This window comes from Palaemon carinicauda, chromosome 12 (assembly GCF_036898095.1).
Source record: "Palaemon carinicauda isolate YSFRI2023 chromosome 12, ASM3689809v2, whole genome shotgun sequence".
NCBI lineage: Eukaryota > Metazoa > Arthropoda > Malacostraca > Decapoda > Palaemonidae > Palaemon > Palaemon carinicauda.
In genome coordinates, this window is record NC_090736.1 from 135,432,032 (window position 1) to 135,442,873 (window position 10,842).

At 34.7% G+C, this 10,842-nt stretch overlaps 1 pseudogene; it reads left to right on the top strand.

Annotated features, from left to right (window-relative positions):
- LOC137651068 (uncharacterized) overlaps positions 1–10,412 on the top strand; it is a 63,831-nt pseudogene extending 53,419 nt beyond the window's left edge.
- Positions 10,413–10,842: the final 430 nt, after the last annotated feature.

The following is a 10,842-nucleotide window of genomic DNA, read 5'->3' on the forward strand; positions in this document are numbered from 1 at the left end:
CTCTCTTTCTCTCTCTCTCTCTCTCTTTCCCCTTCTTCTTCCCCAGGTGATCCATAGTCCAGAAACAGACGACTGGACCCTACAGGTTCGGGAGACGAAACCCTGGGATACGGGGAACATACAAGTGCCAGGTGAACTCCCATCCGAAAATCTTCAGAGATGTTCATCTCAATGTTATGGGTAAGTTTTTTGATTTTTTGGTGTTTTTTTTTCGTCTTTTTAAGTTTTTGTTTATTGTGTGTGTGTGTGTGTGTGTGTGTGTATTTGAAGGTTTGTGGACATGGTTGCATAGTTTTGTAGATTCTACTGAATTTAACAAGATAAGGATCAGCTATTTGGGGGGTAATTGGTTGAAATTCTCAGATTGCTGACGAAACTAAGTGTTTTTTTGGTCTTTTTAAGTTTTTGTTTTATCGTGTGTGTGTGTGTGTGTGTGTGTGTGTGTGTGTGTTTGAAGGCTTGTGGACATGGTTGCATAGTTTTTGTAGATTCTACTGAAATTAACAAGATAAGGATCAACTATTTTTGATTAGTTGAAATTCTCAGATTTCTGACGAAACTAAGTGTTTTTTGGTCTTTTTTAAAGTTTTTTGTTTATTTTGTGTGTGTGTGCGGGTGTGTGTGTTTGAGTGTGTGTTTGAAGGTTTGTGGACATAGGTTTGTAGTTTCTACTGAATTTAACAAGATAAGGATCAACAATTTTGGGATAATTGGTGGAAATTCTCAGATTCCTGATGAAACTAAGTGTTATTTGGTCTTTTTAAGTTTTTTGTTTATTGTGTGGTGTGAGCGTGTGTGTGTGTGTTTGAAGGTTTGTGGACATGGTTGCATAGTTTTATAGATTTTACTGAATTTAACAAGATAAGGATCAACTATTTGGGGGTTAATTGGTTTGAAATTCTCAGATTTCTGACGAAACTAAGTGTTTTTTTGGTCTTTTTAAGTTTTTGTTTATTGTGTGTGTGTGTGTGTCTGTGTGTGTGTGTGTTTGAAGGTTTGTGGACACGGTTGCATAGTTTTGTAGATTCTACTGAATTTAACAAGATAAGGATCAACTATTTGGGATAATTGGTTGAAATTCTCAGATTGCTAACGAAACTATGTTCTGAGGTAGGTCGTTGGGTTTCAAAATAGTGGTGTCCAATTCTGAGCTGGAGGTTAGTGTCTATATTGTGGTGTCTTATTTTAAGCTGGAGATGGTGTCTATATTGTGATGTCTAATTTTGAGCATGGGGTATGTTGGCTCTCTATGTTGTGGTGTCTAATTTTGCTTTGGGGATTGGATATGTAAGTAGCAATGTCTAACTTTTAACTGGGAGGTGGATATCTACACAGTCGTGTCTAACTTTAAACTAGGATTGAATGTCTACATACTGGTGTTTACTTAATTTCTGATCATCAACTTGCTTATATGGCCCATAGGAAAACAGCATTTTTCATCATCAACTTGTGAGGCGTAATCTAATTCTTCATTCTGAATTCGATTCATTGACCCTTCTACTCCCAAGCTATGTGGAAATTTCAAATTTTGCTATATATATTTTTTTAAATTGCTCTAACAGCCTTAATTTTTGTCATAGAGTGGTCAGGTTGGTCTCATTCTTTTGGAAAATGCCTGAAGTTTCTCATAAAGTTATCAAAAATATGCAAAAACATGTAAATTAAAATTTTTTTTTCCATTGGATGGTAAAAGGGTTAAAACTTCAACTATTCAAATTTAACTCTACACCTTCCTTCGTCTACGCCAATCTAATAAGTCTCTCTTCTATCGTCCAAAATTTTATAGATGTCAAAAAAGTTTATCATTTAAGACAATGGTCAAGAATTAATTGAATTTCTTTCTGAGATTCAATAGATCATGATTTTAATCTCAATGTTTTCTTGTTTTGTTTCTTCTGTTTTTCAGATAAAGGAAAGTTGGACCATCGACTTTACAAGATGCCTCCGACAGACTCTGATCAAGGTAAGAAAATTTTGGGGAATTTTATAAATAGCAATTTTAAAAAGTTAACGCTTTCAAAAGCTTATAATTCGTATTAATTCTCTTTTAATTATCATCTTTTATGATTTGGGGAATTTTATAAATAGAAATTTTAAAAGGATAACATTTAAAAAAATTACAATTAGTTCTATTTTTTTTTTATTTAACATCTTTTGTGATTTGGGGGAATTTTATAAATAGAAATTCTAAAAGGTTAACTTTTTCAAAAATTTATAATTCTTACTATTTTTTTTTTCATTAACATTTTTTTTTGTGATTTGGGGAATTTTTATAAATAGAAATTTGAAAAAGTTGAAAATATTACTTAATTTTCATTACTTTCAATAGAAAATTTAGAAAATCATCATCTTTTGTGATTTGGGGAATTTTATAAATAGGAATTTTGAAAAAGTTGAAAAAGTTTCCTTACTTTCGATAGAAAATTTTTAAAAATCAGCAACAACTTTTGTGAATTAGGGAATTTTAAAAAGAAATTTCGAAAGGTTTTGAAAATTACTTAATTTCATTACTAGCTAAAAATCATTTTTTCTATTTTCTATTACTCTCGTTAAAAAAAAAGTCATCATCTTTTATGACTTGGGAAATTTTATCGCTAGAAATTTTTAGAGATAAAAATATTCTTAATTTTCATCACGAACAGTAGAAAAAAAAAAAACTATCTAACTCTTTTGTGAAATCAATTACTGATTAATTATTATGAACAACTGCAATTTATCTATCTTCCCGATAAAAGTTTTTGAAGGTTAAAATATTCTTAAATTTCATCACTCACTAAAAAATAAAAAAAAAATAAATTAACATATTTTCTTTTAAATCAATTACTGATTAATTATTATGAAAAACTATAATTCATTCATCTTTCTCTTCAGCTAGTATATGATCATAGCATTTAGCCATTACAGCCAATAATATTTTTCTCTAAAGAACTTTAAAAAAGCCTAATTGCATATTTACATTTTTCCAATTGTAAAAATAAGCTTACATACAAATACAGTTTAATCAATACTTGACCTAAAAATTACTTAAATGGAAAAAATTTACTTTTAAAATTTCCCCCCAAAAAAACATAAAAGAAAATAGTCCCATACGAGACATTTAAGACATATCCTATAGAATCGCTACCGGAAGCAATTTCCACAACAAAACAATTCCATTATAGAAAGACATTAAAGCAATAGAAAGGACCTCCTAGTTTCCCCCCCCCACCTCTCTCTCTCTCTCTCTCTCTCTCTCTCTCTCTCTCTCTCTCTCTCTCTCTCTCTCTCTCTCTCCTCTCTCTCTCTCTCTCTCTCTCTTCACTTTTCTTGTCTCATATATTAGTTTCCAAAACCTAATCGAAATTTGATCACAGAAAAAATATAGTAATAGAGAAGGCTCTCTCTCTCTCTCTCTCTCTCTCTCCTCTCTCTCTCTCTCTCTCCATCTCTCTCTCTCTCTCTCCTTCAGTTTTCTGTCTTACATGTTAGTTTCCAAAGCTAAACAAAATTTGATCACAGAAAAATAATAGTAATAGAAAAGGCTCTCTCTCTCTCTCTCCCTCTCTCTCTCTCTCTCTCTCTTCCTCTCTCTCTCTCCTCTCTCTCTCTCTCTCTCTCTCTTCAGTTTTCTGTCTTACATGTTAGTTTCCAAAGCTAAACAAAATTTGATCACAGAAAAATATAGTAATAGAAAAGGCTCTCTCTCTCTCTCCTCTCTCTCTCTCTCTCCTCTCTCTCTCTCTCTCCTCTCTCTCTCTCTCTCTCTCTCTCTCTCTCTCTCTTCAGTTTCTGTCTTACATGTTAGTTTCCAAAGCTAAACAAAATTTGATCACAGAAAAATATAGTAATAGAAAAGGCTCTCTCTCTCTCTCTCTCTCTCTCTCTCTCCTCTCTCTCTCTCTCTCTCTCTCTCTCTCTCTCTCTCTCTCTCTGTCGTACATCTTAGTTTTCAAAGCTAAACAAACTTTGATCGCAGAAAGGCAAATGGGCAATAGAGAGGTATTCCTAAGCCCCCCCCCCCCCTCTCTCTCTCTCTCTCTCTCTCTCTCTCTCTCTCTCTCTCTCTCTCTCTCCTCTTTCTCTCCTGACTAGATCTAGAATCCAAATATGTTAAAATCTAAACCTCAACTTGTTAATCAGGTTCAATAAGGTATATTGACTAGAGTCTACCATTAACTGGATTCCAGGAGAGTACGGGACGGTGCTTGTAGGAGGCAGTGAAAAGTATTTCAAATAACAGCACTAGGTAGTACACCCTGAATAGGTCTAGATTCAAATATTTCAGAATCTAAATCTCAACTTGTTAATAAGGTATATTGACTAGAGTCTACCATTAACTGGATTCCAGGAGAGTATGGAACAGTGCTTGTAGGAGGCAGCGAAAGGTATATCAAATGACAGCGCTAGGTAGTGCCACCCTGAACAGGACTAGAATCCAAATATGTCAAAATCTGAATCTCACTTGTTAATAAGGTATATTGACTAGTCTACCATTAACTGGATTCTAGGAGAGTACAGGACAGTGCTTGTAGGAGGGAGCGAAAGGTATATCAAATAACAGCGCTAGGTAGTGCACCCTAACTACGTCTAGAATCCAAATATGTCAGAATCTGAATCTCAGTTGTTTTATAAGGTATATTGACTAGAGTTTACCATTAAATGTATTTCCGGAGAGTACAGGATAGTGCTTGTAGGAGGCAGCGAAAGGTATATCAAATGACAGCGCTAGGTAGTGCACCCTGACTAGGAATAGAATCCAAATGCCAAAATCTAAATCTCAATTATTAATAAGGTTTAATAAGGTATATTAACTAGAGTCTACCATTAACTGGGTTCCAGGAGAGTACGGGACAATGCTTGTAGGAGGCAGCGAAAAGTATTTCAAATGACAGCGTTAAGTAGTGCACTCTAACTAGGACTAGAATCCAAATATGTCAAAATCTAAATCTCACTTGTTAATAAGGTTTAATAAGGTGTAATAACTAGAGTCTACCATTAACTGAATTCCAGGAGAGTACGGGACAGTGCTTGTAGAAGGCAGCGAAAGGTATATCAAATAACAGCACTAGGTAGTGCACCCTAACTACGTCTAGAATCCAAATATGTCAAAATCTAAATCTCACTTGTTAATAAGGTATATTGACTAGTCTACCATTAACTGGATTCCAGGAAAGTATGGGACAGTGCTTGTAGGAGGTCGCGAAAGGTATATTAAATGACAGCGCTAGGTAGTGCACCCTAACTAGGTCTAGAATCCAAATATGTCAAAATCTAAACCTTACTTGTTAATAAGGTTTAATAAGGTATAATGACTAGAGTCTACCATTAACTGGATTCCAGGAGAGTACGGGACAGTGCTTGTAGGAGGCAGCGAAAGGTATATTAAATGACAGGGCTAGGTAGTGCACCCTGAATAAGAAAAGAATCCAAATGTCAAAATCTAAATCTCAGTTATTAATAAGGTTTAATAAGGTATATTGACTAGAGTCTACCATTAACTGGATTCCAGGAGAGTACGGGACAGTGCTTGTAGGAGGCAGCGAAAGGTATATTCAAGCCGGGTCATCATTGGTGGTCGAATGTGTCGTTACACACACCTCCGACCCTCCGCCAGCTCTCTTCTGGTACTACCAACAGCGGCTTCTTGACTATGACCATCCCAGGGGAGGCATCGCCATTATGGTAAGTTCCTTCAATATTCTTATTTCACAGGACATAATATGAAAACCTTTAACTATTATTTCTAGATTTGTTAGATTTGTTAAATAAATTAAGAATCTAGAATTAACATGGTAGGTTTTGATCCTGATGTAATTCGAAGTTTAATTTCAAAGGTAATTTAATTCTAACCATTGAATCATTTGAATTCTAGACCAAAGGTAAAGAAATAGCCATATTTGAAATAACAAAATATATTCTTCTGACCAATGTGAAGCAAATTATGAAATTATGAAACAATCTGAAGACTATGATGCCAAGTGCATATATTCAGAAACCTGCATAAACTTGAAGTTCAATTGCATATGATTGGAGAATCTTTAATTAATTCTAAAAAGTATCAATTGAAAACCTACTTCTCTTATTTTCCAATAACAAAGGTTCTTTCTATTATCATTTAATTCACGTACTTCACACCTACAAGTAACGCCATCTCTATCCTTGCCTCTTACTTTCCCCATTCAAGTCACCTAGCACAACCACCCTTCCATATCCGCCAATCCCATCAAAATACAGATTCATTCTCTCCAGAATAAACTTTTTCGTTTGTTCTCAGTCTTAGTATTTATTTTATGTTATTTAGGACTATAACTAAATCACCTAAGAGCAACGCCATCTCTATCCCTAGCACTTACTTTCCCATTCAAATCGCCTAGCACGAGCACCCTTATATATTCTCCAATCCCATCGCAATACAGATCCACCCTCTCCTGAATAAACTTTATCGTTTGTTCTCAGTCTTATTTATTTTATGTTATTTAAGCCTATAACTAAATCACCTACTGGCAACACGATCTCTATCCTTAGCACTTACTTTCCCATTCAAATCGCCTAGGACGACCACCCTTTCATATTCTCCAATCCCATCGCAATACAGATCCACCCTTCCCTGAATATACCTTTTCGTTTGTTCTTAGTCTTAGTAATTATTTTATGTTATTTAGGACTATAACTAAATCACCTAAGAGCAACACGATCTCTATCCCTAGCACTTACTTTCCCATTCAAATCGCCTAGCACGACCACCCTTTCATATTCTCCAATCCCATCGCAATACAGATCCACCTTCTCCTGAATAAACTTTCTCGTTTGTTCTCAGTCTTAGTATTTATTTCATGTTATTTAAGCATATAACTAAATCACCTACAAACAACCCGATCTCTATCCCTAGCACTTCCTTGCCGATTCAAATCGCCTAGCACGACCATGCTTATATATTCTCCAATCCCATCGCAATACAGATCCACCCTCTCCTGAATAAACTTTCTCGTTTCTTCTCAGTCTTAGTATTTATTTTATGATATTTAAGCATATAACTAAATCACCTAAAAGCAACATCATCTCTATCCCAAGCACTTACTTTACCATTCAAATCGCCTAGCACAACCACCCTTTTACATTCTCCAATCCCATCGAAATACAGATCCACCTTCTCCTGAATATACTTTTTCGTTTGTTCTCAGTCTTAGTATTTATTTCATGTTATCTAAGCATATAAATAAATCACCTACTGGCAACACAATTTTTATCCCTAGCACTTACTTTACCATTCAAACTGCCTAGCACGACCAGTCTTTTCATATTCTCGAAATACGGATCCACTCTCTCCCATATAAACTTCCCGTTTGTGCTAAGTTTTAGTGTTTGTTTTATGATATTTAAGCATATAACTAAATCACCCACAAGCAATGCCATCTCTGTCCCTAGCACTTACTTTCCCATTCAAATCACCTAGCACAACCACCCTTTTATATTCTCCAATCCCATCAAAGTACAGATCCACCTTCTCCTGAACAAACTTGCTCATTAGTTCATAATCTTATGTTATCTAAGAATATAACTAAATCACCTACAAGAAACACGATCTCTATCCCTAGCACTTACTTTCCCATTCAAATCGCCTAGCACGACCACCCTTTCATATTCTCCAATCCCATCGCAATACAGATCCACCCTCTCCTGAATATACTTTTTCGTTTGTCCTTAGTCTTAGTATTTATTTCATGTTATCTAAGCATATATCTAAATCACCTACTGGCAACACGATCTCTATCCCTAGCACTTACTTTCCCATTCAAATCGCCTAGCACGACCACCCTTTTATATTCACCAATCCCATCGCAATACAGATCCACCCTCTCTCCTGAATAAACTTTATCGGTTGTTCATAATCTTATGTTATTTAAGAATATAACTAAATCACCTACAAGCAACCCGATCTCTATCCCTAGCACTTACTTTCCCATTCAAATCGCCTAGCACGACCACCCTTTTATATTCACCAATCCCATCGCAATACAGATCCACCCTCTCCTGAATATACTTTTTCGTTTGTTCTCAGTCTTAGTATTTATTTTATGTTATTTAAGCATATAACTAAATCACCTACAAACAACACGATTTTTATCCCTAGCACTTACTTTCCCATTCAAATCGCCAAGCACGACCACCCTTTTCATATTCTCCAATCCCATCGCAATACAGATCCACCCTCTCTCCTGAATAAACTTTCTCATTTGTTCATAACCTTATGTTATCTAAGAATATAACTAAATCACCTACAAACAACACGATCTCTATCCCTAGCACTTACTTTACCATTCAAATCGCCTAGCACGACCACCCTTTTCATACTCTCAAAATACGGATCCCGTCTCTCCCATATAAACTTCCCGTATGTGCTTAGTTTTAGTGTTTGTTTCAAGAACTAAATGGCCGTTGTTTCCAGGTGGAGAAAACGAACGAACAAACAACCTCTCGCTTGTTACTGTCGACGGTGAAGGTGTCGGATTCGGGCAATTATACCTGTGTGCCCGTCAATGCCCCGACAGCTTCTGTGTCCGTCCACGTTACGACAGGTAATCCTGGTTATGAGAGAGAGAGAGAGAGAGAGAGAGAGAGAGAGAGAGAGAGAGAGAGAGAGAGAGAGAGCAGCTATTCATTTTCTTTATATATTCTCTTACTTGTTCCAAGTGTAGTTTGTGATATGACTAAAATAAAATTTTGAGAGAGAGAGAGAGAGAGAGAGAGAGAGAGAGAGAGAGAGAGAGAGAGAGAGAGTTCCCGTTAGCACGTATCTGAAAATGCATTAACAATAATTGTATATTCCATAAATTTATACTCGAAAGTACACTTAATAATTGTATGCTTACAAGTGTTGATAAACAAATTTACTCAATTTATGACCTTTGAACTTTAAATGATCATCAAATTGATTTTATTTCATATATTATAAATTTGGCCCTTCATAAAAAAATAAGAAAAAATAAATAAAAATGCAAACATTAAACCAATTTACTCAATTTAAGATCTGTAAACTTTGAATTTCAGATTAAGTTTATTTCATATATTATAAATTTGGCCCTTCATAAAAAAATAAGAAAAAATAAAATGCAAACATTAAACAAATTTACTCAATTTAAGATCTGTGAACTTTGAATTTCAGAATAAGTTTATTTCATATATTATAAATTTATCCCTTCATAAAAAATAATTATAAAAAAAAATGCAAATATTAAACAAATTTACTCAATTCAAGATCTGTGAACTTTGAATAATCATCAGATTAAGTTTATTTCATATATTAGAAATTTATCCTTTCATAAAAAAAATATGTATAAAAAAAATGAAATGAAAAGCCAATATGTTAAATAAATTTATCCCTTCATAAAAAAATGTATATATATAAAAAAAAAGAAATGAAATGCAAACATGTTAAAATCACACACACTAACGTAATCGTAGTAATCCATATGCTAATAATAAGGTACCTCGTTATACCTCATATAAAACAAAGGTCTCGCAAGAGAGGAAAGTATGTAAAGTATATTGTAATTTAAACTTCACCCATAAAGCATCAAATATACTCATAATTTGGCCCTATAAACTAACATGTCGGCTGCAATTCTAATAATCTTCTGGTCGAAGATACACTAAAAAGGTGTTTATCAGTCTACTTTTAGTTGCCTTTCGCCCCCAATGAACGTACCGGTACGTTCTTGCAGAACAGTGTTATTTACATGTTTTTGCATATTTTTGATAACTTTATGAGAAACTTCAGGCATTTTCCAAAAGAATGAGACCAACCTGACCTCTCTATGACAAAAATTAAGGCTGTTAGAGCAATTTAAAAAAAAAATATATAGCAAAATGTGCTTGAAAGTTCAACATACCTTGGGGGTAAAAGGGTTAACTAAGAATAGCATTACTTTGTAACGCAGTTTTATGTTCTGCTGGTAAGAGCCTTAATATCAAGACTTCTTATTTCATGACCCATTAGAATACAGGATTAATAAGTTATTTTGTATTCTTGGGACCTACAGACGAGTTACGTGCAGCAGTACAGCAGCAGGGCGGTTACAGCAGTAGCAACAGCAGCGCCTGTAATCCACACAGCTTCCTACCAAGGAGACCTCTGACTATCCTCTTCTACAGCGTCAATGCCTTTTTCACCTTCGCTCGATCTTTCCCTTTTCTATAGAAGCCAGACGAAGGGTGTCTGATGTAAAGCTATTTATGGACATTATTGTACATCTGTCATATATGCATAATCATAAGGTTGCCGATTCGTATATTTTATCCCTGAGTTCTTGCGTTTGTTTACAGTCTGTTTGTTCATCATAGACTTACGCAAAATGAAAAAAAGCGTAAGTTTTGGCATTCTCTTCCTTCGTCTGTGTTTCCTATTCTTTTAAAACCTTTCTTTACGCAAAAAGAAAGTCTTTTTATAACAAAAAAAGTCGATCATATTGTTCATATTGAAACCCACACTCATCTTCATATTTTTCTTCCTTAAATACATGAGATATATATATATATATATATATATATATATATATATATATATATATATATATATATGTATATATATATATATATATATATATATATATATATATATATATATATGTGTGTGTGTGTGTGTGTGTGTGTGTGTGTGTGTGTAAAAATCACCCACGAATGGCATTTAATACCGAATTCTATCTTTGGAATATATATCCACTTGGAATTCATTTCATGGTAACAGCTTCTGGGCGGGTAGAAATTCGAACCCCCACCTGTTCGGCCGGAAATCATGCCTGCGAAGACTCTACCGACTGAGCCATCAAGACAGGTGGGGGTTCGAATCTATACCCGGCCAGAAGC